This window comes from Littorina saxatilis, linkage group LG8 (genome assembly GCF_037325665.1).
Source record: "Littorina saxatilis isolate snail1 linkage group LG8, US_GU_Lsax_2.0, whole genome shotgun sequence".
In the NCBI taxonomy this organism is placed as follows: Eukaryota; Metazoa; Mollusca; class Gastropoda; order Littorinimorpha; family Littorinidae; genus Littorina; species Littorina saxatilis.
The window spans coordinates 73,078,260-73,086,790 of NC_090252.1; the positions used below are offsets into that span (position 1 = coordinate 73,078,260).

General features: G+C 42.8%; 1 long non-coding RNA gene across 1 annotated transcript in view; it reads right to left on the reverse strand.

Annotated features, from left to right (window-relative positions):
- Positions 1–6,434, reverse strand: part of LOC138974310 (uncharacterized) — a 7,876-nt gene extending 1,442 nt beyond the window's left edge. The window contains exons 1-2 of the long non-coding RNA XR_011458392.1: positions 6,249–6,434; positions 5,319–5,902 (exon numbers count right to left, since the gene is read on the reverse strand). This is a non-coding gene — a long non-coding RNA (uncharacterized lncRNA). The remainder of the gene's footprint in view (positions 1–5,318; positions 5,903–6,248) is intronic.
- Positions 6,435–8,531: the final 2,097 nt, after the last annotated feature.

Sequence of the window (8,531 nt, forward strand, 5' to 3'; positions counted from 1 at the left end):
GCTGTGCTTTTACGGGTTTGCCGAAACTTGCTGGATGATAGCAGCGGGGAATCTGTAGGTTCTGCAGTTGCTATAAATCATCAATCCACCTTTCCGACAGAGGACGAAGATCTTCTGGTACACGATCATCCCAGCCAAGATTTTGTTTGCACATGGCCTGCAGGATCTGTCTTCCAACTAGAACTACAGGAGCTATCAACCCCAAGGGATCGTAGACCGAGGCTACAGTGGCAAGCAATCCTCTTCGAGTTTCAGGCTTCTCTTTTAGACGAAGCTTGAAGCGGAGCGTATCATCACTTGTGCACCACCGAAGGTCTAGGGTCATGGATTCACTACCATTGTCAATGTCAACATTCGTCTGTGTTGGACCCGCACGTTCGGACTCTGGAATGGTTTTCACGACTTCTTCGCTGTTTGAAGTGATCTTGTGAAGCCGCAGATTGGCTTTGGCGCAGATCTCTCTGGCGTTTGAGATGACTTCTTTGGCTTGAGCCACAGTTTCTTCGGCTCTCAGCCCATCATCAACGTAGAAGTTTCTGTCCAGGAAGTCTGCAGCCGTCTCACTCAGATATCTGTAATCTCTGCCTATCTGTTTCAGGCCGAAATTAGCGCAGCCAGGGGACAAAGTAGCGCCAAATAGATGAACTTTCATCCTGTAGTCGACTGGAGGCTTGGAGAGATCTTCACCTTCCCACCACAGGAAACGAAGAAAGTCTTGCTGTTCTTTGGGTACCCGAAATTGGTAATACATTTTCTGGACGTCACAGGTGAAGGCGATTGATCCTTTTCGAAACCTGCTCAGTACACCCACGAGGGGGTTGATCAAATCCGGACCTTGCAGGAGATGGTCATTCAGACTTGTTCCATGGTATCTTGCGCTGCAGTCGAAAACTACTCTAACTTTGTTGGGCTTTTTGGGGTGGTAAACGCCGTGATGTGGTATGTACCACTTCGAGCCAGCTGAGTGCAATTCTTCTTGCGGAACTTTCTCTGCTTCTCCTTGCTCGATCAGGTCCTCCATGAAGGACATGTAGTGTTCTCTGTATGTAGGTCTCTTCAAGAGTTGTTTCTGAAGGGATAGAACGCGGTGGAGAGCACCTTGGCGATTGTTGCATAGGTTTGGATGTGCTTGTTTGAATGGAAGTGGCATCTCATAGAACCCATCGCTTCTTTGATTGATTCCTTCGTTGAGAATTCGAAGAAACGAGTGATCATCCTGAGACATCTTTTGAGTGTCGTGATCAGTGAAATCTCTCTCCATGAGATGTAACAGTTCTCCAGTAGTGACTTCCTGGACTTGTGTCTTGTATACATGTCTCACTAACCCTGTGTGTGACACAGCTTTCGTGATGACACAATGGCTTTTGCCGAAAGCATCGAAAGGTTCGACTTGAGGGGGTGGCCCACCGATGATGCTCCAACCGAGACTAGTTTCTATGGCGAAAGGTTGATTGGGATCTTTTGTGATGCACTGCAGAGGGGCTAGAGCTTGAGGGCAGTTGTATCCAATCAGCAGCCCCACAGGACAACTCTGTTTCGGTACCAGCAGGTCCTTCACTCCCAAAAGATGGGGCCAACAGCTTGCAGTTTCTGGTGTGGGGATGTGCGACTCATCCACAGGAATGTGGTTTCTTGAAAATGACCCAGGGAGACTCACATAAGTGTTCGAGCCGTAACGTCTGACCTGAAGGTCACTGTACTTCTTGCAGCTGATCAGCTGACTGTTGTTGGTTAGTGTCGTCAGACGAAGTTTTGCAGGCGTGCAGGGGGCTTCCAGGTCGGTGACTGCGTCCTCTGTGACAAAGGTGGAATCCGACATGGAGTCAACTAGAGCGTACACTAAATGTTCTTTTTGAGGGTTTGTTTTGGACGAAATGAAAACGGGAATGATCATTGAAGTCAGCGTTCCGTTTTCCTGACCTGAAATGACCCTGAGATTTCCACTTCTTTCCTCATTCCCTCCGGAATGTCGAGGAGTATCGTCGTGGAGACTAGTGGGATGTCTTTTCTGGCATATGGAGCACTCACAGCGTTTCTTGCATTGCTTTGACATGTGGCCAGGCTTCAGGCAGCCAAAACAAAGTCTTTCCTTTTGAACGAACTCCCTCTTTTCTTGCATGGTTTTTCTTGCAAAGCTTCTGCATTCCGACAGACTGTGGTTTTTCCACTTACAAAATTTGCATTCTGGCTGTTCTTCGCTGTTGGTAGCAAAAGCGTTTCTTTCAGACAATGTCTTTTCTCTGGTGTGGTTTGGTCGAGGGGGAATGGGTTGCAAAGTTGATTGGCAATTGAGAGCGGGGTCGTTGGCAATGTCGGCTTCAGCTGAGACAAAATCTGCGAACTCTGCGAATGTGGGGTATCTACTCTTCTCTCTGCGGGTTGTGGCTATGACTCGATTCCATCTCTGAGACGCCCAATCAGGAAGCTTCTGAGCGATTGTTAGAATTTCCCTAATGTCGTTGAGGCCTCTGAGAGGGGGAAATTCTTTCAGAGCAGTGTTGCATTGTACGAGAAAATCAGAGAGCCTTTGGAGCGCTAATTTGTCTTTGTTTGGAACTTTCGGCCAATTGTTCAGTTTGCTCATGAAAGCGTCCGATGTGATGAACGAGTTTCCAAATCTCTTTTCAAGAATGGCCTTGGCTTGCAAATAAGCTTGTTCGCTCCTCAGAAGGAAGAAGCCGCTCACAGCTTCTCTAGCAGGACCTCCTAAGTAACGCTTCAGGTAGTGTATCCTGTACCCCCCGCGGGTTAGGGGGAGTCCCATATTGGTTGGGACTAGAAAGAATTTACCCGATGCTACCCAGCATGTCGTAAGAGGCGACTAACGGTTCTGTTTCTTCTCTTCTTTTGTCTTATTTCTGCCTTACCAGTCCTTTCACCTATATTTCCTTCCAAGAAAACTCTCCCTACTATTCCCTGCAGTTTTCCAATTCTGTTCCCTTGTCTTATTTCTACCTGACTGGATCCATCACCTTTATTTCACTTACCAAAAGTCTTCTTTTCCACATCCTTATTTCTCTGCACCCCGCGTGTCGTATGAGGCGACTAACGGATTCTGTTTCTCCTTTAACCCTTGTTAAGTGGTTCTTGTATAGAATATAGTCAATGTTTGTAAAGATTTTAGTCAAGCAGTATGTAAGAAATGTTAAGTCCTTTGTACTGGAAAATTGCATTCTCCCAGTAAGGTCATATATTGTACTACGTTGCAAGCCCCTGGAGCAATTTTTTGATTAGTGCTTTTGTGAACAAGAAACATTTAACAAGTGGCTCTATCCCATCTCCCCCCTTTCCCCTATCCCATCTCCCCCTTTCCCTCGTCGCGATATAACCTTCGTGGTTGAAAACGACGTTAAACACCAAATAAAGAAAGAAAAGTGTATCCTGTCGGCAGCTGGAATGCCCTTATTTTCAATGAGTGCGGAGAAGGATGCTTTCCAGTCAGGGTACTGAAGAGGGTCTCCGGTGAACACGGGTGGTTCTGGAACAGGTAGTCGACTGGAAGCAATGGCTTGCGAAAGGGTACGAATTAACTCGTTTGATGACGAGGACTGACCATGACTTTGATCAATTTGTGAGGGTCGCTGATGACGTTGATCAAACTGTGGCGGTCGATGACGACTTTCATCAGAGTATGAGGGGCGACCATAGCCTTGTTCAAACTGAGAGGGCTGATGATAACTATGATCAACGTGTGAGAGTCTATGATTTCTTTGATCACCGTGTGAGAGTCTGTGATGATCGTGATCAATGTATGAGGGTTGGTGATGTTCTAACTCTTGAACTACATCTTTGCCTGAAACTGAATGTGACTGTTTTACAAGAGTATCTTCAAACAAACCGACATGTGATTTTTCTGGCAAAGTGAGGTTGGAATTTGTGGTGTGAACAAAATTTTGTTGTTCTTCTTTTGTGAAAACTTCTAATTTTGCTTCTTCCATTTTGATCTGGGTCTCAAGTTGTTGTTGTGCAAGTCTACGTTTGAGTTGGGACAATCTATCTTCAATCTGATCTTCTTCCAGTTTAGCTTGAAGTTTGGTTTTGAGAGCTGCTGCTTCAGCTGCAATCTTGATTCTCTGGGAGGACACTGATGACTGCTTGGATGAACATGTTTTGACAGAAGAGGCTCTGGACGAGACAGATTTGGCTGTTGATCTAGGAGAGGGATGGCTTCTTTCAACGATTTTGGATACGATTGAGACGGCAGAAAAGTTTAATTCTGAGAGTGCAGTCTCCAGATTTTCCTCATGTCCTAGTTGTTTGAGTTGCTCTGCAGTTTCATTTACTGAGCCAAGTCTTGAGTTGATGATGGACTTTTGCAAAGCTAATTCCTGAGGGTCAGCATTGTGTGAGAGGAGAGTGTTTGTTTCAGACAATATTGACATGAGCTCTGAATGTCTGGTCCAAAAATTTCTCGACAGAGTGTCAACTTTGTATTGTCTACCCTTTTCGGTCAAGTTGCGTGACCGTTGAGAGCGTTCAAGATTTTGTGTTTCACTTTCGGGGGGATAACTTTCACTGGCCCTAGCCTCATGTTGATACCCTCCACTGAACTCCATATCTGGGTTGAGTTCAAAGACTGAAATTTATGGCGGAACTCTAAGCCTGGTTAAAAAATCTTACCAAAAATCTAAATCTATAAATAGAGAAAATTAGTTCAAAGTGTAACTCCAAAAAATATTGTTTTTTAATAAATAACCAGATACTAAACTATTGCTTCACTGAACATCAATGAACAAAATCACAACACCTAAACAAAATAAGTACTTTCAACTTATCAACCAAAGAAATAATAAATTCAATCAAGTATAAACATAAACAATATAAACAACCTAAACACTAAACCTGAAAATCAACAAATCCTAAATAATCAAGTTGTATGAATAAAAAGTCTGGCAAATCGATGATTCAGGTCGTATTGACTGACTATGAAAACAAATACCAAAAGTTCAATTTTCACGACCTTAAAGAATGCAATCACACCCAAAGATCAAGTCCACTAAAGGATAATGAAGCCTTTCTCAGACCATCAGCAGATCAAGTAACCCACAAAGAGCTTAATGCAAGTTCACTGTAAAATAATCACTAAAAGATCACTCAATGAAGAACCAAGATGCAGATCACAGCAAAGTTGACTAGTAAAATCACTCTTGAGTTCACTAAAAGTAAGAATGTTAAATGTAAACAGTCACTAAAAATGTCTCAGTTCCAAGTTCAAATGAACTAGCTTATACAAGTTAGAATAAGATTTGGCGACTCTTCTTTGGTGACTCACGAACTCAAATGCATGTAACAGACAGTCAAAAACATAGAAAGGTTACCACTTGTCGATAAACGTAGGTCACGCCGAATCGAAGTTAAAGGCACAGACGAATCTTCACAGCAGCTGAACGTAGTACAAGTCGGAACTGTGGCGAAGACTAAGGAGCAGATACTGGGCTAGCTTGACGAATGCCAGGACCAGGCGAGTTGCTCAAAGTCGCGAATGCCGAACAGCCGAAGAATTGTTGAAGCTGTAGAACGACTGCCGTATGACAGAAGGTAGACTGGCAGTGACGAGTTGGCAGTGACAAATGCCAATGACGAGTTGCAAGTGAAGAAGTGGTGACACAAACTGTGGCAGGTAGCTAGTGGCACAACAAGCTGAACGAGTGCTTGTCGACGAGCAATCTTGAATGATGCCCAACCATCGAGGGACGAGATGAGGAACGATGACGAAGAGGAACGATGACGCAGAGGCTCCTCTTGGTGATGAGTCTGTTACTGTCGTTGCCTCTCACAGACGCAAGACGGATGTATGGTAAAACTTCTTTATTTTCGAATCATACAGGGCCGTAAAAGACTCGTCTTCTCCTAGTGATGGCAGCGAACAACGAAAAGGCATGGGGATTGCCCACACAGGTTCCTGAAGAACACAAAATGTATGCTAATAACTATACATCAACGAATAAAATCTAGGTTAAACAAACCAGTGGTGCGAGAACACATTGGAGCGAGACAACGATACACACTGGGGCGAGGCAACAATTCAACGTTAAAATTACGCATGAACCCAAGACGATAAAAACACAACAAGTCAAGGTCAAGACCAAAAAAAGCTCTCATTCTACCACGCACATTTCCGCAGCAGAAGTTACAACTCCATATCGTTCCTTTTACCTCAATAGTAGGCTTACAGAATAACACGCCTTGGTACATTAAAACATAATCATGTTACGTTGCAATAACAAACAATAGAAAGCTGTTCATACCTCTCAAGTCCGAAACAGTGCCACAACACTACCCGACCGGTCTGTCTTACTGCGAGTCGAAGTGTCAAGTGACGTTTCGAGAACATATCTGAATCTCGTGTGAACTCGCGCATGACTCAGCAAAAACCCTTTCACCCTAGAAAAGCGTGCAAGGAGGCACAGGCGCCCGACCGACAAAAAACACCAAGCATTGCGGCAGCAACAATAAGGCATGAAGAGCATACATATGTGGTTATTCATAAAATCAAATGCATACTATGCAGGTAATCATAATTGTAATTCAATCAAGTTTGCGTTTTAATGAAACAGATCCTGTGATTGGTCAGCATGCCCCAACTCATTAAACATTACCGGTCATTAATTGTCGATAACCACTGCTAACAAATCCATTAACAACCTGCTGGCGAGGCGCATTGATACAGCCTCAACTAGTCTCGGTTAGCTTTGAGGGTCATTTTACAAGTAGGAAATATGAAGGCCAACGAAATACCGAGATCATAAGGTACCGAAGTGATGACGTCGATCACGTGACGTATGTTGATGCATGAATTCTTCTGGACTAGGTCCGTCAATTCCAAAGATCGCTTTTGTGATAAAAATAATTTGTTTTAGAGTTTGCTGTCTAGAAACCCGTCAAAAAAGAAGGGAAAATGTATGTGAAAGAAAAACAAAAACAGGAGCAGAGTGATACGATAGGAATACAGAGACATATTTCTTGGGACTTGACCCTTGCAGGTAGGTGAACTGAAAGTAGTGTGTGAACAGAACAGAACCAATTATGTCTGTTTACAACCACATGAAAGCAGAAAAGAGATCGTCGTCAGATTGAATTACAATAACATTAACATGCTTCCATTTGAAACTTCTCGGTCTTCATCGTGGATTGACGCTATCCCAAACTCTAATTGAAGCCCTCCGTCGCTTCGCTCCGTCGGGCTTCAATTAGCTTTTGTCGGGCGTCAATCCCCGATGAAGACCTCGAAGTTTCAAATGGAAGCATGTTAATGTGTAAATACAAGCTGGTAGCAGTCGAACATGTAGCAATAGTACAACAAAATTATGTTCAGAACATACAATCGTCCTTGTCCGATTAAAACCTCGTAACTCGATTTTTTGCGAAATCTACTTTTTTACATCAATATAATCTACGATTTTTTCTCTATTTTTTGGTTATTGTGGTGAAAGCCTAAGATCGCTGGAAGTCAGTTAAAAATGGGTATAAAAATACCTCGTATATCATTTTGGCAAAACCGCGAACCAAAATTACACGTAACTTGAGTTACGAGCTTTTTTTTGTTCGCGTGTTTTTCAGTTTTGGCCGATGCAAACCTCGTATGTCGACTTACAAGTTTTCTAATATCTAAACACGGCGGTAAATGAACTGTTTCTGTTAGATACGAGGTTACGGTAATATGTCCGTACGCTCAGAGTTTAGGTAAAATTAAATATTAGAGTCATTAATGAAGCTAGAAGTGCCCACATTACGTATTGTGTAGTAAAATGACACTCTACGACATCAGTTATTGTTCAAATGATTTTTTTGTTAGTATTTTCCTTTGCTAAGTACAAAAGCATAACTACAAAGAGAGATTAAGCAGTTAAAGTATTCTGAAATATCTCTTAACTATGTAACAGTTCAGTCCTGAACTTCTGATCTTATTTGTTAGCTGAAGATGTACAGGTATGCATATGTCACGTACTGAAGTTGTGTTATAGTGTCTGAATGCAGTCCGTCATGTCTGGCAGTGGGTCCTTCACACCTGAAAGCCAATTCTCTTCGCTTGAAGATCTTAGGTTGATGTGCTGTGTGTGCCTGAATAAAAGTTATATATCATGGGATTTCGAAACGGAACTTATCATAGGAGACATCACTGTTCGTATGGACTCTGATTGCGTTTCGTGGGTGTACTGTGTCCATTATCACGGTCAGTGTGCTGTCTTCCGGTTGTGTGCTTTGATATTCGGCGGTGTTGGTGCAGTCTGACTGAGTTTAGTTAATTAAAGGTGAAAACAGAGTCCGTCAATGAAGTTTCAAAAAGGTGTGGTTTAATTTTCTCAAAAGAGTAGATGAATTTCAAAAAAGTTGGTCACATCAAATTTCTGACTATTGTGGATTTCTTGACGTCGATTTTCTCAATCTAAAACTCATTTCTTGACGTCGATGTTCTCAATCAAAAAACTCGTGACTACTGTAAATGCAAAACAGAAAAAGAACTTCTTCTTCTTCTTCTTCGTCGTTCACTAGAAGAAAAAGAACAAACCTTAGGCTATATGGCTAGAAAT